Consider the following 26545-nt stretch of genomic DNA (forward strand, 5'->3'; position numbering starts at 1 on the left):
CATTTGAAAGACAAGTATCTAGTTTTTCACAAATCCCCAAGATCTTAATTATGTAAATTCTGGATTTCACCCAAATCAGTTTTCTGTACAGACATAGGCTTTCCATGCATATCATTATACCACAAATTGTCTTTTCAATTTCCACTAAAATTTTATCTCTCACTTGATGAGCAATTTTTATACTAGCTGAGACACCAGCTGAAATAGTTTCACAAAGTACTTTTTTCTTCTCTCTGTGGAGAATATATGGTGAATTACTTATATTCATAGAACAGGGTCACTGTTAAATTTCACATTCCACTGCCTGATTTACCCAAAACTTCTGTTTTCTTAAACTATAACTGTCTTCGACCACAACTTTCTCTTTACTTCTATAAGCAACACTGGGCTACCTTTCTTTCAAATCTTTTTCTAAAAACCACAGAAAATTCTAATTCTTTTATTTTATGAACGCCACAAAAGATGCAGAGGTCTGGGCAGTCAGCTAGGTGAACTCACTACCTGAAGGTCTTGATCTCACATACTAGTCTAGAAATATGACACACAGAATTTGCTCCCAACTTGAGTCCCTGTGATGTAATATCTCAACTTCCAGGTCACCTCCACTCACACTATATGACTTCTCTTATCAAAAAAGACTCCCTCAGTAACAACCAAATCTTATATGTACAACCAGCTGAGGAATGTGACATTGATATCATCAATATTTCTAAATACTTTCTATAAAGTAAGACAGGGATCAAATATGGGGTTTTCTGGTCTTCAGCATTTGTTTATTGGGTTGGAGGAGAACTTCAATTTTTTCAGTTAATTCAATATAGTTTCTATTGAAGATAACACCATTCACTTTAAGACTCAGAAAGGAAGGGATATTTTTGATAAGGAGTGATGTCAAGTACTGTATGCTATGAGGTAGTACATGTAACTCAAGTATGTATATATCTTTGCTTTGTGGGCTGGTCTTTCAGTTTCTAGTCCAAGAATTCAAGCCAGCCTCTGTATTTCTGGGCTTTGAGGTTTGAGCAGATTGAGTACTACTTGCTTGAGGGTGCTTGAGTTATACTCTATGAAATTCATTTTAAATCTATCTGAATATTAAGATAAGTTGGGTATCTCTAAAGATATTTCCTCTGATGCCTGGAAATAGAAAGAGCTTAACTTTCAAGTCTGCTATTTAAATCTCAAATGCTTCCACTAGGAAATCTCCTTGCACAAAGGAAGATGCTCCTGGGCTGAATATTCTTTTTTTCTTCCCTGTTGGCCCTGGTTCTGCTTTCATCTTGGTCTCAGCCCAATCCATGCCTCATTAAAACCATTTCACTGTGGACTGATGAATGGTAAGGAAACCAATGACATGTAAAAGAACCTCTTTCCTAACAATCCCAGCTTCATAAAAGACAAAATCTCTTTATTGATAACAATACCGGACACTGGAACAGTGCTTCACCTTTTCAAAGCCATTGCTTTCACAGGCATTCTCTTCTTAGAGCTCTCTGAGGTTGGCAATTATCACAGTGAAGTGCTTGTAATTATCTGCTCAAGCCTCTTGACTGTTGTGAGACAACCCTGGGATCTCCATTCAGGGCATTAGATGTAACTAGGTTTCTAATTACACATTATGCAGCTTTGAAATGAAATGAAATTTTGGATTTCATTCAATTAAGAAAATACATTTAGATCCCACTTAGAGACACAGCATCCACCATAGGAGCTAATGGCTCTGACCTAATGGTAGCTCAATGGCAATGCTACTTATCCACACATACCCACCTCTTCATGGTGGTCACTTTGCCCAAATCAGTTGGGCAGCAATGTGAGTCAATTATTAAGAGGCTGGTATAACTCCATTCTTTTAATGAAACAGATAACCTTACATAATCATTGAGGGTTTAAAGCATGCTCTGAGTTTACTTTATAGCAGTTTTCCCAAGTGGCGTGAACATCAGAATGTCCTGAGATGCATGTTAAAATACCCTCTTCTAGATCTATCAAATCAGATTTTCCAAGGGATTCATAGGCTCAGGAAGGTATGAGAAGCACCAGTTTCATAAAAATATTTATCTAAAAAAGTGATTGCAAAAAGAGTTCAATTTTATTTCTAATATTTATGAAGTGAATGCTGAGTCCTTCCTGCTAGATTCTCTGGCAGATAAAAGGGCAAAATAATAAACAAACAAACAAACAAACAATTTCCTTTCTCTGTATCATGAGTTTTGCATATTTATCTCCAAATCCTCATGACAAATGCATAAGGTAAGTTATAGATTCCATTTTAAAAATAAGGAAGCCAGGGCTCAGAAAGGCTAAGTCACTTGCTCATATAAGTAATAAAGCATGGAATCTCAGTTATTCCGGCTCCTCATCCCATGGTCTAATCACTACCTACACTGCCTTACTTTTCTCCTCAAGCAAGAGAAGATACATCCCTAGAGCAGAATACAAGCAAATGTTGTCTGTGCCCAATGAGGGTAGAGATAGAAGTTATAATGGCATTAAGCAAAAAACTTATTAATGTCATCTGGACCATAGCAGGAAGACTTCAAGGAGAAGGCAGGAGGACAGGTTAAGATTAGGCAGGTGAGAAGAAGAAGGGAGTGTACTATGGGGAGGAGGAAGGGCAACACGAAAAAGATGATGGTGCTGTTATTATCAATGGGTATTTACTGAACACTTAGATGTCAAACACTTTCTATGTGCTTTAAAGGTGTTCTCACATTCAATCTAATCCTCACATCAAGCCAGTGAGAGCAGGGGCTTAAAATCTCATTTTGACTTAGCTTTAAAGGCCACCTATAATAGAGAATAATTAAAGTCCTGACATCTTCTCCCTATTTCAATTCCTTCCCTCACCCTTGTTCCCAACCACACCTCAGGGACAAAATTCACAGAGGGTATCCTCTGTAAGTGAGCCCAGACAGTGCTCACAGGGAGGCCCAGCTTAAGTGGGGTCCCTGACACATTACAAACGCCATAGAAAACTTTATTTCATGTTATCAAACAAATTCTGAAGTATGTGGGCTTGCGAAAACCTCATTTGAAATGGGCTAAATGGTTGATGATAATTAAATTTTCAGGGCTTTTCAGAAAGTTCCACTGCCATCAGTCACACAACAGTCACATTGTTCTGCTCCATGAACTTGCTCTCATCAGAGCATAAATCCTATGTGTGGCCCTTTGTGTGAGGTTCTGAAGGGTCCTAAGAGGAAGGCATGTGTTCCCAGCAGGGGGGTGGGGAAGGGGTCAGGCATAGAGAGCACTGCACAGCCAGGAAGAGTCACTTTTCTTCATGGTTGCCTTTAATGTTCTTCTGAAAAACTTTATATGAGAATTTATATAGAACTGGGGACAGGCTTTAAAATAAAGTGATCAATTTCAGTCTCTAATCTGTGTCCCCTCCTCCCTCCTCCCTCCTCCCTCTCCCCTCCTCCCTCCCTAGGCACCCAGCATCTTCATGCTCCTGAGAACTCAAAAGCTGGATAGGCTGGGAGCGCAACATCCCACTTCCTCACTGTCTTCTAAATCACAGAGATGAGAAAGGAATCAATCATGTACTCAACAGAGGAGGCACATCACAAGTACTCCTCAAATGATAAGCCATTTAATACTCACTAGAACTTTAGGCATAAGATACTTTTATTGGTGAGGAAAATAAGGAAAGACTGAAGGACAGTTATATTGTTAATAGGTAGCAAAATAAGATTCTAATCCAGGTCTGAGTCAAAAGCCATCATTTTCTAGTGTATATGTGCTAGTCTGGATCCTCTGAGAAGCAGACATGGTGACAAGATTAAACATGTAAGAGTGTGTTGGAGGAACCTTCTTAAGGAAAGGAGCAGACAAGAGGGCCTTCCAATGGAGAGACAGGTCTGACTCCTGTGAGGGAGAGGGGGAGGGAGGGAACTGGGTAGGAAGAGCCTCAGACTGCAGCTCTGATGGGGAGTCTCGAGTCAAAGCCACCAGCTGGAGGAGTCCTGCATCCCTCAGGAGAGGACCTGTGCCAGTGCTGCATCATGTTCAGCCACTGGCTGGGAGCAGCCTGGGGAAGTTGGCCTCAGTGTGAATGTGAGGGCGAATCTAGAGAGGAAGCAGCTGGTGCTGTCAGATCATCACATTCCCACGGGAGGAGATTTGAGTTATGAATTTTCATGGCTACCACAGTCACCCCACTTCATGGCCTGATCTACTTCTCCACATGGGAAGTAGAAGCAGCTCCTCCATGCATCCCAGAGGCCTCTCTTCCTGAGGGGAAATGTGGACAAAAAGAGGTAGGTGTATGAACAACAGTACCCATTTCTGCAGCTGGTCTTGTGATCATGTCTGGTTCTCCTATGCAATCTCCCCCCATTATGCATTCAAAGGGCTTGGTGGCTTGCCTGGAAGTTTCATGCAAATCTTCATTCCCAAGGGGTTTGAGGCCTTGGCAACAACATCCTCCTTAGGATAGGATGCTGGCATGTGATTATTCACAGTCAAAACGGGGCAGAAGTGTTATCAGTAGATATCCAAGTGGATTGCCTGGGCTCTGCCTGTGGTCCTACCTGCCTCTGTGTGTAACAGCAGCCCTACCCCCTCCTGCCAATCAGTGGCAATTACCCCTACCAGGACAATGACCCTTGCTTGCTGCTGGTCCTTGGAAATGAGTCCAAAGAGCCTTGATGGCAATCTTAGCTCATAGTTCAATGGAAATTTTGTTGTGCACTCTGGCAAGAGCATATACCCACTGGGGACCAACACTTTCAATCTTGAGAACAGGAAGCACAAAATCCCCTAGTGGATCATTTGGAGTGATGGAAAGTGGAACCATCCCTGCTTCTACCTCTGGTTTCTAGACCCATGTATGAGGGCTCAGGTTGATCTCTGTTGCTGAAAGGTTGGACACTGGGAGGCAGCAATAACTCTCATGCATGGTAAGTGGGAGTCCATGCTATTAGGCCCAAACTATGTTTTCATCCCTGCCACCTTGGCCCTTACATTCATATGCCCATTGTGCCAGTCTGGTGACTGATGAGAAGGCTGCTCATCCTAACTGGCCAAACCATTTTGTCTCCTTGGTTATTTAATGCCTCTTCTGTGGCGGACGTCTTCTGGTGAGTGCTAATGTGTGATATAAAAGCCTTCCCACTTCAGCCCACTTCTATACTTCCATTCACAGGCCTTAGTCCAGATCTTGTCTCCAACCATCCCATCCTTTTTCTTCAAATCCCTGGCCAAATGTCTTGGTCATTGGCCATTGCTCAGAAATCTATATATATTCTCAACTTGAGCCACTTCTTCTACAGAGAACAGATGACCAGGGACACTGCCTGCAGCTTCACCATCAAGAAGACCTTTTTCTCTTCATGTCCTTTAGAGCCATCCTTGAATGTAGCTGTAACGCAGCCACTGTCAATTTCAGCTGTACCAACATACCAAGTTGGCCCATTCTAAACCAAGATAGGCCCTTTTCCTCCTCCTTCAGCTGGTCCTCCTACAGGACACCCTACAGGGTCACTGATTCAAGCAGGGAAAAAGGTGCCAGGGCAATAGTGCTGGGCTACACAGAGATCTGGGCGACCTACTTATGGAGCTCACTTGGGCCCTCAAGTGCTGCTTGCTCTTGACTCCAGATGCACGATTTGCATCTCTCAAAGAAATGCTAGTGGGCCCATCTACTTTATGACTTGGGAGGGCACAGGCTCCAGCTCCTAATGAGTAGCTCCAGATGCATAATCATTTGGTGCCATATGGCCAAGCAATCCATCTTTACCAGGGCCCAGTAACAAACCAGGAACTGCTTCTCAAAAGATATTAACAATACTGTATAGCACACTTAAAAAATTAAGAAGGTAGGCCTCATAGTAACTGTTCCTAGCACCATAAAAAGGGGGGGTAAAATAAGAGGTAACTTTTAGAGGTGATAAGATATGTTTATTAATTTAATTGTGGTGACAGTTTTATGGGTATATGCATATGTCCAAACCTATCAAAAAAAAACCTATCAAAATAATTTTCAAATAGAAATTATACCTCAATATAGCCTTTTAAAAAAGGCATTTCAATTGTCTACAGCCAAATCTTAGATTCTTAGGAACCTGCATTGTGATTCTCCCACTGGGACTTGCCATAAGCTCCATACTGGATCTTTTACCATCACTGACAATTTCAAACTTCAGTCAATAGGGTTCTAGATCTGTAATGAGCTTAGGTCTGAAAACTGAGCAAGGGACTCTGACTTTTTATTAGGATACTGCCTTCAGCCTCCTGTTCCCAAATTTTTGCCTTTCCCTGTTTGTAGATTAATTAGCACCCTTGTAGGCTACCCAGCTGCTGCACTTTGAGGATGGCCATGTTCTATTAACCATCCCATACTCCCTGGGGAACCAGCCCTTGGCTGCCCCCCTGACTTGGCCAATCATTACAGGAAGCACTGCCACCTACCCTCCGTTACTTTGGGGCCACGTCTTCATGATGTTACCAAAGCTAGTTTGGGGATTATCTCTTCTACTATGACCTTGGCTTGTAGAGGAGGGCCACCAGTGAACATCTTACTGATGCTGCTGCCTCTCTCTCTTCCCTGATGGCCTTGATGAATGCTGTGTCCTCAGGAACTCCCATGGAATATAATCCTCTGGTTGTATCACATAATATATCCACTCCAACATGCCCACCTGTCTATGCCTTTTTATTACTTCCTCTACTGTCTGCTAAAGAAACACATGCATTTTCACTTGCCATAGCTTTTTCCAGATTGCTATGAGCCACCTTAGCAATGAGTTTGCCTCACTCTCCAGTGTCTTAGCTTGGGCTGCTATAACAGAATACCATAGACTGAGTGGCTAAAACAAAAAAACATTTGTTTCTCAAAGTAATGGAGGCTGGAATTCCAAGGTCAGGGGCCAGCATCGAGTTCTTGGTGAAGGCCTTCTTCCAGGTTCTGGCCTTCCTGTGCACGGTCTTCCTGGGTATGTGCATGTCTCTCCTTCTTATAAGGGCATTAATCTCATCCTAAGGAACACACCTTCATGACTTTTTCTAACCTTAATTACCTCCCAAAGCCCTCTTCTCCAAATATCATCACATTGGGGATTCAAGTTTCAACATATGAATTTGGGGGGGGGGGTAATATTCAGTCTATACCACCTGGTCCTTCCCAGGTGTTAAATCCCACATCCTAAGAAAATGAATTCTTGTTAATCTAGCCAGACATTCCAGCCCCCTTGATCAAGTGTCCTCAAACCTAGTTCAAGAGGTATTTCCTTGATGGCAGGTACATTCTAGCTAATTCTTGAAGCTCCTTTTGTGCTCAGTCTCTTTCCTTCTTCCTCAGGCTCAGCATGTCCTCAGTCAGGTTATGCTGGGATTTAACCTGTTATCCACCAGGCAGCCAGGTGAGGAAGTGAGAACAGCTCCTCTTGTGTTGTGGAGGTGAGGTCTCCACAGCATCTCATAGTGCAGGGCAAGTGCTACCATGTATAAGGGGGAACTCTGACGATTTGGGGAAGTCTGAAGAAACATCCATCCAGATCCCAGGTTTTCTCAACCAGGGCCCTGATCTTAATATGACAGATCTGCCTCAGCTGAACTTCTGAATGTCTCTGAGCGCTGCAATTCTGTCTAAAGATACTGCTCAGCTGGGTCTCTTTGTGAGCTATCAAAGACAGCTTCTGGCTCTCACAGTTAGCCTTTAACTTCTTGTCAAAGGCCCTCACTTTCTCATAGAAAGGCCCCCATCTCATTCTCTCCAGGGCATCAGTGCAACTAAGTAGTAACCAACTTTTGCAGACATCTCCCTCTCTCCCCACGATTTTCAGTTCGCCTTACTAAAAGAGCATTTTCTCAGGTCACCACAGCTTAAAAGTTGAGCGTCTGGGCCTCCACCCTGTGCCAAGGATTACCATGCACTATATCACTCAGGATGGTACCCTCTTTGCCTGCTGAGCTATGAGGAAGCCTGTTTCACAAATCCATCTTACCACCTGCTTCCTCAGACCACTCTTGGCACCACTTGTGTTAGTTTGAATCCTTCAAGGGTTATATGTGCAAGAGGTTTGTTAAGGGAAGTGCCTATGAAGGATAAAGGTGAGGGAGCAGGAGAAGGCAGGGAAGGCCTTAAACCACAATGCGGGTCTGACACCTGTGAAGGAAAGGGAATGGGAGGGCTCTGGGTAGGAAGGGCCTAGGACTATAGCACAGTTCTTAGAAGGGTTCAGTTGGGCTGAAGGGAGTCTTCCAGTAAAAGTTGCTAGAGACCCACATCTCTCAGGAACAGTCCTGCATTACTACCCTTGCTGTGGTCAGTCATTCGTTGCAAGTGGCCCACAGGAAACATGACATGGTATAAACATGGCAGAAGTTCCAGCAAGCTAGCAGCTGGGTCTGCCAGTTAACAATGCTCCCGACAGCAGGAGATCTGAGCAGTGCATTTTCATGAGCACCAAATAATGCACTAATGACCAAACTAAGTCTGGCCAAGATGTTAATGACTGATAATGGCTTGAGGCATTAGTCACTCTAAATAACATTCACATTTTGATAGTTCTATACAAAGATGTGACAATAACAGTAATTTTAAGATGTATAACAGGACCAATGGAAAAAATAATTTGGTGCAATTGAGTCTTCTTTACTCTCCTCAAATCATACTATATAGGAAGCTATTCTATATGACACATATGCCCTTGATATTCCCATAAAATGGAAATAGTACTATTTTATAATTCAAAAAATGGTTTGGGAAAGGGAAAGAACTGCTCAAAATAAAGCCCATTTCTGCCTATCTTAGGCTGAAAAGTGAGTAGTATTACAATTGAATGAAGCCATTTTTCCACCCGCATTTTTAATAGCTAAGGAAAGAGACTGGTGGGCCAGCCTGCGCAGACTCTTAAAACTGGAAGGAACCCTATAAATCATATCCATTGTACATCAACCTCCTGCCTGGTAGCAAACCTCTGTGCAAGGTTCTCACCCCAAATTCCCAAGAGATTAATCATCCTTGGCTTGCACACCTCCAGTGACAAGGAACTCACTGCTTCCTGAGGTAGTCATTTTATGGCTAGACTACTCTAACACTACGATGTTTTAAAAAGTGATTGAGTCAGTACTCTTCGCCATACTTGGCCACGTTTTTCACAAATGATTTCATTGACTCCTTATAATGACCAGGGAGGAAGATTTTTTTCCCATTTTAAAAATGGGGAGTCTGAGATAGAGTGGCCATTGATGTGCTCACTGCCATACAGCTGGAATTCAACTTCAAGCCCAGTTCTATTCCTTAGTCTTCTCCCAAATGCCTTAGATTATGTTGGAATCAGTCTCTAGTGTCCACTTTTATAGATTCTAGTTAACACAGAATAATCCTAATATTACTACACACATGATGTCTCTTCAAATATTTGCATAAGGTCTTACATTATTCTATGACATTTTAACATCCAGATTAAACATCCACTTTCTTCAGCAATTCCTCAAATGCACAATCCCCAGATGTCCCCAAACATGCTCACCCAGACACACTTCTAATATCCCTCTTAATGTGGCATACCCTAAAGTAAACACATCTTCCAGGCATCTTATGACTTGTACAATGTGGAAGAAAACCATCATCTCCTACACCCCACACACTATATACTTCCGTTAATGCAACCACATCATGCTACTGACTCAATAAACTTATAAGAACTTAAATCCCTAGGTCTTTATCACATTATTAAATTGTATTTCACATATTCTGTATTGGTAAGAGTTGTGGCTTTTTTTTAAATCATATTCATTCTGTTTAACTTTAAACATATTAAAAATCAGTCTATTGCTCCAGCCTGTTAAAGTTCTTAACCTCATGGTAGCATTTGAAATCATGTGATCACTTATAAATTAGTGTTTTTGAAAGAGTATTAGTGTTTTGAGTTAACAAACACTGTAGAGACCAGCCTATCCAATTATCACCTATTACGGTACCTATTAAGACCTCATTCCCTCCTTCCACTTCTATCCTAACATAATGCCCAGTCTTCCTTCCTACTCACAATAGCATAGCCCCTTGACCAGAAGTATCAGCTTCACCTGGGAGCTTGTTAGAAAATGCAGACTCCCAGGCCCCAGAATCTACACTTTAAGAAGATTCCAGGTGATTTCATGTGCACCTTAAATGTACCAGTCTAATGTACCTGAGCAGGTGACTCAGCTCCTCTGTCTCAGTGTCCTTGTCTCTCAAAGGAGGGAGAAGGATAAGAAGCTAAAAGCCCTATAGCCCCTAAGTCCTCTAATTCTATTTCCTCTTACTTCCTCAGTTGCCTTGAATTGTCCCCAGAATTGTCCTACAGTTCCACTGTAAAGGCAGAGGAAAATTGATGACTGATACAAAGATATACCTCATCCCTTTCAATATTAATAGCCATTAATGAGAATCTTTAACTCAGGAGTGGCAAGGCTCTGCATTTGCAGCCTAGAGTCATTCGATCTCTGTCCTAATTGAATACCAGAGTTTTAGCTGAGTTCCAGAAATGATAGTAGTTCAGAGACCCATGCCACAAAAGGGCTCTGAGATGTGTCCTATCCACTTTGGGGGACAGGATCTAAAAAGGCACCTCTCCACATGAGAAAAAAAGCATAGGCTCCTTTGGAATCAGTAAATCAGAGTTCAAGTTCTAACCAGTGTGCTCATCTGTAAATTAGGAATAGTAAACTGTGATTCTTACATGAGATTATTCCTGGGACATGCTTAGCGCAGAAGAACTCAATAAATGCTCAATATTGTTTTTATTGTTATCGTTCTGTATCTAAAACAGGGATAATTTTAATTATCCCACAGCATTGGTGTAAATATTAAATAATGTGTATGAACATACCTTCTAAATGGTTACAAATTACCCAACATTTGCTTTTTCTGACTTTTCTTGATCATCCACAACATAGATGCCTAACAGAGAACAAATACCAAACAAAGGTGCATAGGTTTCTATCCTCTAAAAACCTGAAAATCAAAATAAGGGTAAAAAGGAAAAGAAAAATAAGCCAGAGAGGCAGGGCCCCAACCAAATTTATTGCAATGTCACCACAAATCAATATTTAATCTATGTGTATAAGTCAGCATTCTATAGGCAAACAGAACCAATGGGAATGACGGGGGAAGGGCAGGAGATTGATTTAAGGAAGTGGCTCACACAATTGTGGAGGCTGGCAAGTCCAAAATCTGCAGGGAATGCTGGCAGACCAGAGACCCAGAGCAGAGCTGATACTACAGCCTGAGTCCAAAGACAGTCTGGAGGCAGAAATCCCTCTTCCTCTGGGAATAACTCAGTCTTTTTCTCCTCAAACTGATGGGATGAAGCTCACCCACCTTATAGAGGCAATCTGCTTTACTCAAAGTCTACTTAAATGTCTATTTGAATGTTAATCTCATCTAAAAAATACTTTCACAGACACAGTCCAATGGGTGTTTGGTCAAATACCTGGCTACTATGGCCTGGCCAAGTTGATAGACAAAATTAAATATCACACTATGTTACAGGTAAATACCACCTCAATACAATTTTTATTATATCTTGTCTTCTTAGCTCCATGTACAGCTTATTCCACCAGAAAAACTAATGATTGCTTTGTTCTGCTTGTCTACTGCAATCACAATAAGGAATTGGTAGATCCCTTTCATTTATTTTTTTTTAAAGGAAAAAAAGACTCCAACTTAGTGTGAATGATAATATAGTTAATACTGTTACATGAATGCAATATACCAGATAGTATACTAGGTATTTTGCATACATTCACCATGATAACACCCACCAATCCTGCCAGCTTGCAACTGTCTCTCTTCTACTACTAAAAACATTAAGGTTTCTAATAGTTGTAATACCTTACCCAGTATCATATAGTCAGTTGCAACAGAACCAGAACTTGAATCAAGTTCTGTCTTACTCCAAAGCCTTTGCTCATTCTCCTGTCATGCTGCTGAAGGCAAAGACATCTTAGCACAGTATGTTTTTTTTTTTAATGATCTAAAATTTTTCAAAAGCTGGAACAAACAGCTCTGCCAACTTTTCTATCCTTTTCTTCCCTCTCACTCTTCACTCCATTAGTATTAATATCATTTTAGGTGACAGAGAACAGACAATTACCATTCCCTGTACATGTCGATTTGTTCTAATAATATATTTTCCTCCTTTCGAACTGATTTTCCTTCACCAATTATAGTAGGTCTATTGAGAGAAAATTATCGCATTAAAACATAGATGCACAATGTCAGCTGCAAAGGTACCTTCTTTTCCTGGGTGGTCACTAAATAATGCCAATCTGCAAGAGGTCAGATCAGCTTCTCAGGGCTCTCCTGGGCCCAAAGACAGTCATTCTAAGAGAAGTGGGGTGTGTGATCCTCTGAGGACTTTATTAAGCACTTTAAAGTCTGGACAGAGAAATAAATTGTCAAGGAAACTCATGAAATTCATGAAGAGAACTTGACCCAACTAAAATGGATTGACCAAAAGAAAGAGGGTCTTTTTTTTTTTTAATAAAAAAAGATATTGCTTTTATTAGTCACATAATGATCTTTTAACTATTGCTACTGCCCCTTAATCATGTTTGTTGTATAAAAGCTGTTAACACAGACGTTGTCTCTTCAGCAGGGAGCCCATAACGGACATGTGTTGTCACTTTAGGTAAGATCCTTATATCCCTTTAAACCTCAAAATACTCATCTCACAATTTTAAGAGGATTACATGAGATAACACAGTGAAAAGTGGTTTAAAACTGTAAATCAAACTATTCCAAAATAAAAAGCTTATTTAAATAAAAAAGAAACTGGCTTCAAAGCCCTTTGTAGTCTAATCTTTATCTGAACAGTTTAATAACCCAAAGTTGAGAACATCCAGTGAATGCTGGCACTGCATTCAAGGGTCAGCATCAATCCCTGTGCTCGGAACAGCTCCCCTAGCTCACGTATACCCAGCTTCCTTAAAACAATACACAAAGTCCCTGATCTATGGTGCAGAGCATACTACACAGAGCAAGCACATCTGTGACAGTTCATAGAAAGAAAATTGACAGAGGCTTCTCATATTTGTCAACAGTTCTAAAAATTTACATGATAATGACAACAAGTTGTGAAGCTGAGAGAAACTTTTCAGTAATAATAATAATAACAACACATTTTAACAACCATGATAAAAAGACTGAATTGTCTTTCCATTCTTGCTATAGAAAACATTACAAAATTGTTGTCATAGGAAGGAATGGTAAAGAATTTACAGCCAAAAATGTAGGCGAAAAGTTCCATAGCAATGTGTTAGGCATTTAATTTTGTGACATTTGTTTTAATCAGCTCTTTTAAAATCTGTACTTTGCTATGATTTCTTGGTATACATAATTCTGTATCTAATTTTGAATTTCTAGTTTTGTATTCTTTTTCTTAATAAGAAATAACAAAATTATATAAGCTTTTGGCCTTTCAAAGCTGAGTTCTAGGGGCACCTGGGTGGCTCAGTCCGTCAAGCTTCCAACTGTTGGTTTTGGCTCAGGTCATGATCTCATCCTTAGTAAGTTTGAGCCAGCATCAGGCTCTGCACTGACAATGCAGAGCCTGCTTGGGATTCTCTCTTCTGCTCTCTCTCTGCTCCTCCCCCACTTATTCTCTCTCTCTCCCTCTCTCTCTCTCTCTCTCTCTCTCTCTCTCTCAAAATAAATAAATAAACTTAAAACAAAACAAAAACTGAGTTCTATCCTGATTGCTGATTCTCCAGTAAGAGAGAATGTGATAAAAACCGTGATTTGGGAAAGCAAGAGAAGAATTCAGGTTTAAGTCCTATCCAAATTTCTTTTTCATAGTGATTATTCTTTTTATGCCCATAAGAATATAAGTTTACCTTAATTTGAGAAACACAAGGAAATCTTTGTGAGAATTGCTATAAAATGGGTGTCTGTCACACAGTAAATTCAATAAAATAGTCATTAATATTAATTGGGGAAATGTTTATAATAAATGCAATGGCACATTCCAGCTCCCCGTCTTATATAAATAATAATGAGAACATATATTTTATTTGAGCTAATGTGATTGCATTATGAATTCTTATGTAGAAGATGATAGAATGTAACAAGTAGCAAAATGAAAACAAAGCCTGAAAATAAAGCACCCAAGCCAATGATAAGTTGAATAAAACTATCATGATATTATACACCTGTGATGCATGATTTATAATAAGAAATAAATATATTTTGTCTTTTCCCTATTCCTGGCAGAGTTCTTAAACCCTCAAAATTCAGAAGTGATAAGAGCACTAAGAGCATCTTTTGTTCTTATATTTGGTCTTTGACCCCAGTTCCTACACAGGGCTCCTGAAACTCTTGTAAATTCCTAAGTGATAAGAATACTAGGAGCATCTTCTGTTCTCATGAGGTGACTCTGGGTGAGCTCCTGGATGTCTCCTAGATGGGGCTGACCACCAGAAAGACTAAGCCAAGATGAGAAACTTAGATTTCTCAGCCCAATTAAACAGGCTTCAGAGAAGGGAAAGAGGCTACAAATGGAGTTAATAACTGATTGTAGTTATGTAAAGAAGCTTCCATAAAATCGCAATAGAATGGGGTTTGGAGAGCTTCTGGAATGGTGAACGCATCCACATACCAAGAGGGAAACACTCAAAACTCTGTGGGGACAGAAGCTTTTGTGCTTGGGACCTTCCCAGGCCCCACCTATGTGTCTCTTCATCTGGCTGTTCATCTGTATCTTTTATTATCCTCTATAAACTGGGTTTTTTTCCATAATAATAATAATAATAATAGGAAGGAAAGAAGCAAGGGAGAGAGGATGGAGGAAATCATCTTTTCATCAGCTCTTTAAGAACTGGTTATAAGAGAGAGCAAAGAGAACAATTAAAAGACTATATATATATGTTTATGTTTATAATTATAATTTATATATATGTGTTCTGGGTCTTTAGACCCAACTAATTTTTAAAAGCATTTAAAAGCTGCTCTAAGGACATACAATCTAGGCAGGGCAAAAAACAAAAATCACAAATTATCCACAGTGATAGGGTGGAATGCCAAGGTAGAGACAAGATTATTAAGCAAAAAGACACTATTGTGATTTATTTAAATCTAAATAATTGGTATGATTTAGTAGAAACTACTTCTAGGTAAAACAACAATATTTGTGGAGTCACTAAGAAATAACTTGCCAAACAGAGTTTTTAATAGCACCTGGCTAAAAGGTCCTATCACAATTTCTGCCAACTCTTCATTAAAATATCTACATATATATACTTGAGAAAATAAAAACATATAGCAAAATTATAATCATAGTGGGAGCAGTCTATCTCTAAAAGGTTGACAAGTCATACAGACAAAAATAAGCCTGGAAATCATGGAATAGCAAGCTAAATCTAATAAAATATCACTTCATATACCACAAAGGGGAATATATATTCTTTTAAAACTCCTATATATTGGGGAAAAAATCAACTAAGCATCAAATTCACAAACTATAAATAGAACAAAATAAATACCGGGGGCACCTGGGGGGCTCAGTTGATTAACTGACCGACTCTTGATTTTGGCTCAGTTCATGATCTCAAGGTTTGTGAGTTTGAGTCCTGTGTCGGGCTCTGTGCTGACAGAGAGGAGCCTGCTTGGAATTCTCTCTCTCTCTCTCTCTCTCTCTCTCTCTCTCTCTCTCTCTGTCCCTCCCCCACTTGTGCTTGCTTGCTCTCTCTTTCTCTCTCTCTCAAAATAAATTAAACATTAAAAAAAATGTATCAATTGGGGCTCTTGGGTGGCTCAGTCAGTTAAGCCTCCGACTTAGGCTCAGGTCATGATCTCAGGGTCCAAGAGTTCAAGACCCATATCAGCCTGCTTTGGATTCTGTGTCTCCCTCTCTCTCTCTGTCCCTCTCCAGCTCATGGTCTGTCTCTCTCTCTCTCAAAAATAAATAAACACACAAAAAATTTTGCATAGAAATTATATCAATAGAAGTAGAAAGGATTAAGAAATAGTATAATGCAGGTAAATTAATAGAATGGAAAATACAAAAGAGTGGTAATGATCAACAAAATCAAGAACTAGAGTTGCCTGGGTGGCTCAATTAGTTAAGTGTCTGACTTCGGCTCAGGTCATGATCTCATGGTTCGTGAGTTCAAGCCCCACATCAGGCTCTGTGCTGACAGCTCAGAGCCTGGAGCCTATTTCAGATTCTGTGTCTCCCTCTCTCTCTGCCACACTCCTCCTTGCACTCTGTCTCTCCCTGTCTCTCAAAAATGAATAAATGTTTAAAAAAAATTTTTTTTTACATCAAGAATTAGTTCTTTCAACAAACAAATGAAATAAACCTTTAGCAGTATGATGACAAAAAATGACATAAATAAAAATATTAAAAACTAGAAAGAGAAAATAATTATAAATAGAGATATATAGAACAATATTAGATTTATAAGAAAATACTATAAAAAATTTTGTGGAAATAAATGTAAAAACCTAGATGACATGGGTCATTTTTAAGGAAAGCAAATTATCAAAATTAACTCAGGAAGCAGAAACCTGCATACATAGGTAACTTTGGGGCAAAATGAAAAAGCAGTCACAGATCTGACCCTAATGAAAAGGTACTAAAGTGACAAGGTTTGAGTTCTACAAAATGCTTAAGGAACACATTAATGTCATGTGGGGGATAAGCTTAGGAATCCCCCGGGCTTACACCAATGGGTTAACAAGGACAAAGAAATACAAAGTCAATAAAATGCTCACACCCGAGTTTGGGTAAACCAGATTGGCACCCCAAGAATAGGGGGGTGCAAAGACACCCTGAGAATAGGGAGGTACAAAGGCACCCCAAAATAGAGAGGGGGTGCAGAGCCCCCAGAATAGAGAGGGAGAGGCAAAGGCCTGAAATAGAAATGACGCAAAGGTGCCCAATACATAGGAATAACAAGATTAGATATTCAGGGTGAAAGCATCCCAAATTTAGTACTATAGCAGAAAGCTGCTTTCATAAGAGAACAGGGCCAGGTTAGGTAAACTGGTGAATTGGACTATGGACTGCTGCACTGCAGGCAAAGCAGCCCGGAGTGGAGATGGTTAACAAAATAAAGGTGTTTTGTTAACCCTGAGGTTATTCCCCCTATCTGTCTCATCCCTAGGCTAGCAAAGATAAACAGGCATGGCGGCGCCTCCTGTCTGCTGTTAAAAACCATCTACCCATCTGCCCCGTGCCTGGATTTTGTTTTATATTGACCCAAACCCCAAATACTGTATATCTTCAAAATCCCCCTTTCCCCCTCACATCCTAGTTTGTCTCTTTGTACATGCCCATCACATTTGCAAGCCTTCTGATCTGAATAAAACGGGCAAGGACCCTTATTCGGGGCTCCTTTCTTTTTCCAGGACATTAGCCGTCTCTCGTTTTAATCCTGCGTCCGCTCTTTTGCTAGACAAAAGGGAACTTTAGACACAGAGTCTATGACAATATCATGTTATTTACACTATTTCGGAGCATAAATAAGTAACTTCTCAACTCATTCTGCTAGTCTATCCTAACCCTAATACCATAATTGGGTAAAAATAGCAAAACCAAATGCACGCATGCGTACACACATACACAACACACACACACACACACACACACACACACCCCTACAGGCCATTCTCACTGATGAATGTGACAATAAACATTCCTGTGTGAAATACTGGAAAACATAATCAGCAAGATAATTATTGAATATGCATCATATTCAGGCAGACTTTATCCCAGGATTGCAAAAATTCCTTATTAGGAAGTCTACTGATGAAATTAACAAGATTAAGAAATTATATGGAAAAATTTAATAATTTCAAATTACTCTAAAAGTTTTTGATAAAAGCAAAAACCTCTTCTGAATTAAATAAAAATACACTAGCAATGGGGGGGGGGGGACTTTCTTAAGGTAAAATATATCTTCTAGAAATATAGAGCAAGTATTACACTTAGAGTTGATATTAAAATAATTCTTACTAAAATCCGAAGACAAAAATGCAGACAGTTAGGCAATATCATACTGCAGCTTTTACCCAATGCATTAAGATGGCAGAAAGAATGAGAGAAAATTATCATTATTTGTACAAAATAATGTTATATAATGCAACAGAATCAACTGAAAACTATTAGAATTAATGAAACCACTAAAATTGCAGGATATAAACAATCCCCCAACCCTACATATTAACAATGATCAATTTTAAAAGGTCATTAAAAAATGATTCTATTCAAACTAGCAACCAATAAACAAACAAACCTAGTAATAAACTAACATAGGATCTATAAAAATTAACTGAACAACATAACAGAAGATTGGAATAAATAAGGAGAAAAACCATTATTTTAAAATTGTCAGTTTCCCCCCAAATCAATCTGTAAATTCAATGTGATCTCAATACAAACCCCAACAGAATATTTTTTTTTTTTAAATTTTTTTTTCAACGTTTATTTATTTTTGGGACAGAGAGAGACAGAGCATGAATGGGGGAGGGGCAGAGAGAGAGGGAGACACAGAATCGGAAACAGGCTCCAGGCTCTGAGCCATCACCTAGAGCCCGACGCGGGGCTCGAACTCCCGGACCGCGAGATCGACCGCGAGATCGTGACCTGGCTGAAGTCGGACGCTTAACCGACTGCGCCACCCAGGCGCCCCACCCCAACAGAATATTTTTAAGGGAACTTGACAAAATGGTTGGAAAAATTCCCATGAAAGAAAAAAATATAAAAACAGCCAACATGTTTTTGAAACAGAAAAACAACAGCTTTTCCTATAAGATTTCAAAAAACACTAAAAGGTTGTTAATATTAAAATAGTATAGCATGGGTTAAGAAATAAATGGAGAATAATAACAAATGCAGATATAGTAGGCTCTGTCACTCCTTCCCATCCCTCGCCACACACATACCTGTGTGCATGAGCACACTCTTGAGTTTGGCTACTATTGGATGTGACATTTCATATCAGGGACAGAGGACTGAAACAGAATATTCAATAAATAAATAGTTGAGAATTTGAGATGTAGGGGAGGAAAGATCTTTTCTTCTACCCATCTCAGGTTCTCTGCTGGGGCCGTGTAAATTGGACTGACAAAAGAGCTTAATAAGAGTAAAGCACAAATGTATTTAATATAAATCGTGTATGACACAGAAGCCTTCATAGGGAATGAAGACCTGAAGAAGTGGTTAAATATGAATGTTTTTATACTAGGTTTGAAGGAAGTTGTAAGAAAATATAGGACAAAAGGGTATGACAGAAGGGTAGTAAACCAGGAGAAATTCAACAAGGCCAGTTTGTTTGGATTCCTCTTGGGATCCGTCCATCTTCAGAGATAAGAGTGTTTCTTTCCTCCAAGGATAAGGAGAGCACCTCTCACATGAGGACCTTATGACTTGCTTTGAGGTAGAAAGGGTTGATCAAAGAGTTTTTCACGCACCTGCCATTTCTCATATTTTTTCGACTTAAAATTTTCAAAACGTCAACCTACCATATTTTGTGATAGCATGTCCTAAACCCTGTCATATGTAAAAGAATATTTCAACACCATCTGTAATAGAAAGAACTTAAAGGGGAAGCCCTGAAACTAAGTATCTATCAATATGAGGATGATTAAACAAATTACAGTAATCTATACTATGGAATACTATACACTTATTAAAAAGAACAAAGTGGACCAATTGTATAGGAATAAAAGATCTGTAAAATAGATCAACTGGAAATGAGCAAGTGTCAGATGCTTCCTTACAAAAACAAAACAATCACTATACTGACATATGTATGTATGTACATATACATATATTAAAGAACAGTGAAATGACTAGAGAATTATGTTCTCAACTGTGAATAGGGGAATGTATGTGTGTATGTGTATGTTCGGGTGAGAAGAGGTTTTAAAGGAAGATTGCCATATTTTATTCTACATCCTTATTTATTGTTTTAATCTTTTACAAGAATGTAATTATGTACCACTTATACAATATTCTATAATTTCATAAACAACAACATTCAAACAATCAAAATTTTATCTCCTTTTGGGAGAAATACAATAGCATAAAAAGCCCTGGAACATATTAGTTCTGCCTCTTAAAGTCTCTGGATTATCATTTCCTTATCTATAAAATGAGGATTTTGACTAGATTATCTGATTTCCCTAATAAACTTTACATTTCTATGAGCCTATAAAATATAATTAAATATTTTTCACTTTATGTTTTATACTTTATTTTTAATTTGTATTTAACAATTAATACATCAATTTTACAGATACATTACCAATGTAATAAATAATTAAATTTTTGTCTAAGTAAATTTTGTCTGCCATGAATATGATTAACTAATTTCTATATTTAAAAATGATAGTTTAGGGGGGCCTGGGTGGCTCAGTCAGTTGAGCATCCGACTTCAGCCCAGGTCATGATCTTGCAGTTTGTGAGTTCAAGCCCCACATTGGGCTCTGTGCTGACAGCTCAGAGCCTGGAGCCTCTTCAGATTCTGTCTCCCTCTCTCTCTGACCCTCCCTAGCTCACACTCGCACACTCTCTCTCTCTGTCAAAAATAAATAAACTTAAAAAAAAATTTTTTTAAATGATAAGTTCTTTATCATATCAAAATTGCTACATGCCCAATGAATATTATAATGAAACAAAAGATGCAAATCAGACAATGGTTCTTGTTGGGAAGATATATGGCTAATTTGACTTTCTTAAGCTCTTTCTCTCAGTTCTATTCTTTAAGTCTGAGAAAAGAAAATGACATAATGTAAAATTTCCATAAGAGAAGACAGGCCCTTCTCTAGAAGAAGTAAAGAGAGAGTTTAAGCTAGAAAAAAAATGCCCTTAATTTGAAATCTTTAAGAAAATATGTTCTCAATTCTTCAAGGTATTGAGACAAAAGTAAAAGAACTTTTTTCTTAGAGAGGAAAAAGTATTTTCATGCAAAATTGCCTCAATAATTCACCTAGAACTTTCTCCAGATCATCGCTACCGTGGTAGTGAATACTAAAGGAAAGAAAAAAAGAACTTGTAGGTTCATCAGTGAAGAGTTCTACCTTCATAAATAAACTACCTCGTCACTTAGAATCCAAATACAATTTGTATCCTATTTCAGCAAGACATTCTTCAGTCCATTTCATTTAAAGTAAACATCAATATCACATGACATCCCATAACAAAGAAATAAAGGAAGCAAATTAAATCTTGAACAAATACCTCTTCTTTTATTTCAGTTAAACAGCAAATTTGGCCCCTTTACCTTGTCACCATCTAAAAGAAATCTACACTCTGTTCTACACAGAATCTTTTCTTTTCAATAAATTCAGAAATTTGCAACACAGTTACCAATGTAAAGGTAAGAGGAGAAGATTTGGAAGGAAATATCTCCAGGGGTAGCGGTGTACAGGCATGCACATACACACACACACGTATCATCAGAAAGAGAAGGAACCATTTTCAATGCAAATAGAAAAGAGAAAATATATTCACCTATAAAACTTTGACTTCCATCTCTTCATATATTCATCCATGGGCATTTGGGGGGCACTAAGCACAGTTCTGGGAATGCAAAGGTGAGTAAGGCACAGTGCCTCAAGGACACAGTCTAGTGAGAGAGACAGAGAGACAAATAATTACAATGCAATATGATTACTGACAAAGCACAGATATGTAAAGAACTATGAGGAAACATACAAAAAAGAGTCTCTAAACTATGTTTTGAGAAATCAGGGAAGGCTCCATGAATATTTGAGCTCAGTTTTGTATTACTGGCAGAAATTCCAGGATTAAGCAGAATTTCCATTACTTCTAAAGCAGGAATGTTAGCCATCGACAGCAATAGCTAAAAGCACCAACCCAAAGATAGGAAGAGAAAGGAAGAAATGTCTTCTGAGGTACACACAGTTGGGGAAATGGAAAGAGTGCATAAGCTCAAGAACAAAGCAGGAATATCCATTCTTCCTATCCATTCTTCCATTCTTCCGTTCAACATTACAGAGCAAAATGGCCAAATAAGATATTCCTCGCTTGATACCAAAATCCAAGGCAACAAAGGCAAAAATAAACAGTTGGGACTACATCAAGCTAAAAAGTTTCTGCAAAGCAAAGGAAACTGTCCACAAAATGAAAAGGCAAACTACCAAATGAGAACAAAATATTTGCAAATCATATAGCTGATAAGAAGTTATCCAAAAATATATAAAGAACTCATACAACCCAATAGCAAAAAAAAAAAAAAAAAAAAAAATCCAATTAAAAAAGTGGGCATTGTATCTGAAAAGACATTTTATGAAGAAGACATACACATGGCCAATAGGTACACATAAAGGTGCTCAACATCACTTAATCATCAGGGAAATGCAATGCAAAACCACAATGAGATATCACTTCACACATGATAACAGAATGGCTATTATCAAAAAGGTAAGAGTTAACAAGTGTTGGCAGATATGTGGAGAAAAGGGAATTCTCATACACTATTTATGGGAATGTAAATTGGTATAGCCGCTATGGAAAACAGGATGGAGATTCCTCCAAAAACTAAAAACAGAACTACCCTAAGATCCAGCAATCCCACTTCCAGATATTATCCAAAGAAAATGAAAACACTAACTCAAAAAGATATATGCACCTCATGTTCATTGATTGCAGCATTACTTACACTAACCAAGATAGGGAAACAACCAAAGTGTCCATTGATAAATAAATAATAAATACACACAAATGAATAGATATATACATACACAAAAGAATATTATCTTGCCATAAAAAAGAATGAAATCTTGCCTTTTGTGACAACATGGAGGGATCTTGAGGGCATTATGCTAAATGAAGTAAATCAGACAGACAAATACTGCATTATCTCACTTATATGTAGAATCTAAACAAACTGAACTCAGAGAACAAATTGGAGGTTGCCAGAACCAGGCTTGGGTGGGGATGGGAGGGCACAAATATGTGATAGTGGTCAAAAGTACAAACTCCAGTTATAAAATAAATATGTCATAGGGATGTAATTTACAGCATAGTTATATAGTTAATACTATAGTGCATAATTTTGGATATTTGAAAGTTGCTTAGAAAGTAAATCTTAAAAGTCCTTATCACAGGAAAAAAAATTGTAACTATGTATGGTGATAGATGTTAACTAGACTCATTGTGATGACCATTTCACAATATGGTAAAACCTTGGATTACAAGTAACTTGTTCTGTGAGTGTTCCACAATATGAGCCAAGTTTTAATAAGTTTTAACTTGATAAATGAGCAATGTCTTGCAATAAGAGCAGTATGTGATGCTGAACATCACATAATCACAACTAAGCCAATGGTTCCTCTCTCTCTCTCTCTCTCTCTCTCTCTCTCACTGCAGGATTGTGGGAGATCATCTCCCATGCTTGGATGCTCAGTCTCAGTCCGTGGTGTTTGGCAGAAATCAGTGATTCTTCAGAACATTGGAAGGTGCCCACAACGGGCATTAGTGTATTTTTTTACTTCACAGCGCCTATGAACAGTCCTTTGCTTTTCCATACAAGAGTAAGTTTAGGAATGCTTTGCTTCATTCTAGGTCAGGCTGCCTGCAGATACAGAGCCTTTCCTCTGCTGCCTTACTGCCAGTCACATTAAATGTAGTATATGACAAGAGTTTGTTAATACTGTACTGTAATCAACATCCATGTGAGTGTATACAATGTCCCCCATGCAGAAAAAGGTTGAAAAGAAAGGAGGTAAGAAGGAGATGATTACGATGGAAGAAGGAAATCATCAAGAAATACAAACGAGGTATGCAAGTGGCCAAAAGTACAAGATTTTATAAGTCTATGTCTGCATCTCCTCTGTAGGGGAAGAGGAGAAAAAGGCAGAGGAATCTCTCCCTTCAAATGAGATTAGGGAGATGTGTAAAATGTGGGAAACCGTGAAAATTTTGTAGAAGAGCACCACCCAAATAAGGCTGTAGCAGTTCAAGTAGTGAATCTGTTTAAAGACAATGCAATGTCACATTTCCCCAAAATCCTCAAAAAGATGCAAAAGCAAGTGTCATTGGATAGGTTCCTTGTTAAAGTTGCATGAAAAGAAAAAGATTCCATTGAGCAAATAGACAACAGTGATTCTATTAGTGATAGTGAAAGTAGTCCTACACTATAACCCTCCTCTCTCGTCTCCCGTCTCCCTCACACCAGCCCCAAAGAATTTCAAAGGTTAAATGCAGGCTAATTGTTTATATTTTTTTATGTTTTGTATTTTCTTTATTATTTTGTATTATATTACAGTATTGGAAGCATTTTTATGTGACTATTTTTGGGTTGTGGAACGAATCATCTGAGTTTCCAGTGGGGAAATTCACTTGGATATACAAGTGTTTTGGATTACAAGCGTGTTTCCTAAATGGATATGTTCAGAAACCAAAGTTTTACCGTACATACAAATACCAAATCATTATGTTATACATCTAAACTAATATAATATTATACATCATTTGTACCTCAGTATTTTATTTTATTTTATTTTTTTAATTTTTTTTTTCAACGTTTATTTATTTTTGGGACAGAGAGAGACAGAGCATGAACGGGGGAGGGGCAGAGAGAGAGGGAGACACAGAATCGGAAACAGGCTCCAGGCTCAGAGCCATCAGCCCAGAGCCCGACGTGGGGCTCGAACTCACGGATCGTGAGATCGTGACCCGGCTGAAGTCGGACGCTTAACCGACTGCGCCACCCAGGCGCCCCTGTACCTCAGTATTTTAAAATATAGACTAAAGCAAAAAAAAAAAAAAAAAAAAAAAAAAAGATGACCCTTGTGGGGAATAAACTTAGGAATTCCCTGAGCTTGCCCTGATGGGTTCACAAGGCATAAAGAAATAGCCACAGGATGAATGCACCCAAGATTAGGTAAACAAGATTAGGCAAACAAGATTAGGTAAACAGGGCAGAGGCTCCCAGTATAGGAAAAAGGTACAGGAACAGGAAATATCAGGATGAAAGTATCCAAGATTAGGTAAACAAGATTAGGTATTCAGGGCAGAAACACCCCCCAATTTAGTACAATAGCAGAATGCTGCTTTCACAGGAAGGAAGGACAAAAACAGGAAAACATGACTTTAGACAGCAACAGGGCAAAGTTGCCCAGAGCAGAGCTAATTAGCAAAAGAAAGGTGTCTTGTTGACCCTAAGGTAGTATGCTCTTTCTTGTCCCCTAGGCAAGGTTAGGTAAGCAGAGGTGGTGTCTCATGTCTGCTGTAAACAACCATCCATCAGGTGCCAGGATTTTGTTTTGCATTAACCCAAACCCCTAACACTGCATATCTTCAAAACCCCCTTTCCCTCACACCCATGAGTTAATATTCACTATTTCATTGTCTCTTTGTACACGTGCATCACGCTTGTAAGCCTTCGGATCCTAATAAAAACAGAGCAAGGACCCTTACCTGGGTCTCTTGTCTCCTCCCAGACATTAGCCTCTCTCGCATTTTAATCCTGTGCCTGCTGTCTTGCTGGACAAGAGAGACCTCCAGACCCAGAGTCTACGACAGTCCCTCCTACATATACCCTCCTCAACAAAAAAAATTTGGTATCCATTCATACACACAAGGGCCTTTGGTGGAGCTTTGAGATCCAGGTAGGAGACTGTAAAACCCCAATGCAGTCCAATACTAAGTACAGTGAGCTCTCCTCACACCTACCAGGGTCCTGGCTACAGATTCAGACACTGCTCTGTACCCCCAAGAACACAAATATAGTCCCATTTAGACTTGGTTCTGTCACCAGTACCCTATGCCAAGGGATCTGGGAGAAGTCGTGCCAACCCATGTGTATCATAATAGACATATAGACCTTGGTCCTGGCTGTGGACCCTGAAGTTGTCCATGAACCAGCCCTACTCCATCTAGGCCATGATCCAGGAACCCCTGGAGCCTGTCAAACTCAGTCAGACTGCAGATTCTTATGTATGTATATATGTATGTATGTATGTATGTATGTATTTAAATTCACATCCAAGTTAGTTAGCATATAGTGTAATAATGATTTCGAGTAGAATCCAGTGGTTCATCCCCTACATGTAACACCCAGTGCTCATCCCAGCAAATGTCCTCCTTAATGCCTCTTACCCATTTAGCCCATCACCCCACCCAACACCCCTTCAGCAACCTTCAATTTGTTCTCTGTATTAACAGTCTCTTATGTTTTGCCTCGTCCCTGTTTTTATATTATTTTTGCTTCCCTTCCCTTATGTTCATTTGTTTTGTATCTTAAATTCCACATATGAGTGAAGTCATACATTTGTCGTTCTCTGACTAATTTTGCTTAGCACAATACACTCTAGTTCCATGTATGTCATTGCAAATGATAAGATTTCATTCTTTTTGATTGCCAAGTAATATTCCATTGTGTGTGTGTGTGTGTGTGTGTGTGTGTGTGTGTGTGTACACATCACATCTTCTTTATACATTCATCACAGACTGTAAATTCTGAAAAGTACCTGTAACTGACTCTAGCTCAACCCAGCCACAGGTCCATTAACAGTCTTGCTGGTACAGGGACCTCATACGAGATGCTCCTATCTGCATTTCCGGAGATCCAGAGACGG

The 26545-nt window shown here is 39.0% G+C and overlaps 1 protein-coding gene across 11 annotated transcripts in view; it reads right to left on the bottom strand.

The window, feature by feature from the left end:
* Window positions 1–26545, bottom strand: part of CRH (corticotropin releasing hormone) — a 316144-nt gene that overhangs the window by 40693 nt on the left and 248906 nt on the right. Inside the window, exon 8 of one of the 11 annotated variants that reach the window (XM_047842570.1) lies at window positions 21453–21567. The exons of the other annotated variants lie outside the window; for them this stretch is intronic. The gene's annotated coding sequence lies outside the window, so the exon portion shown is untranslated. The remainder of the gene's footprint in view (window positions 1–21452; window positions 21568–26545) is intronic. 11 annotated transcript variants of the gene reach the window in all.

Source organism: Prionailurus viverrinus, chromosome F2 (genome assembly GCF_022837055.1).
Source record: "Prionailurus viverrinus isolate Anna chromosome F2, UM_Priviv_1.0, whole genome shotgun sequence".
Classification (NCBI taxonomy): domain Eukaryota; kingdom Metazoa; phylum Chordata; class Mammalia; order Carnivora; family Felidae; genus Prionailurus; species Prionailurus viverrinus.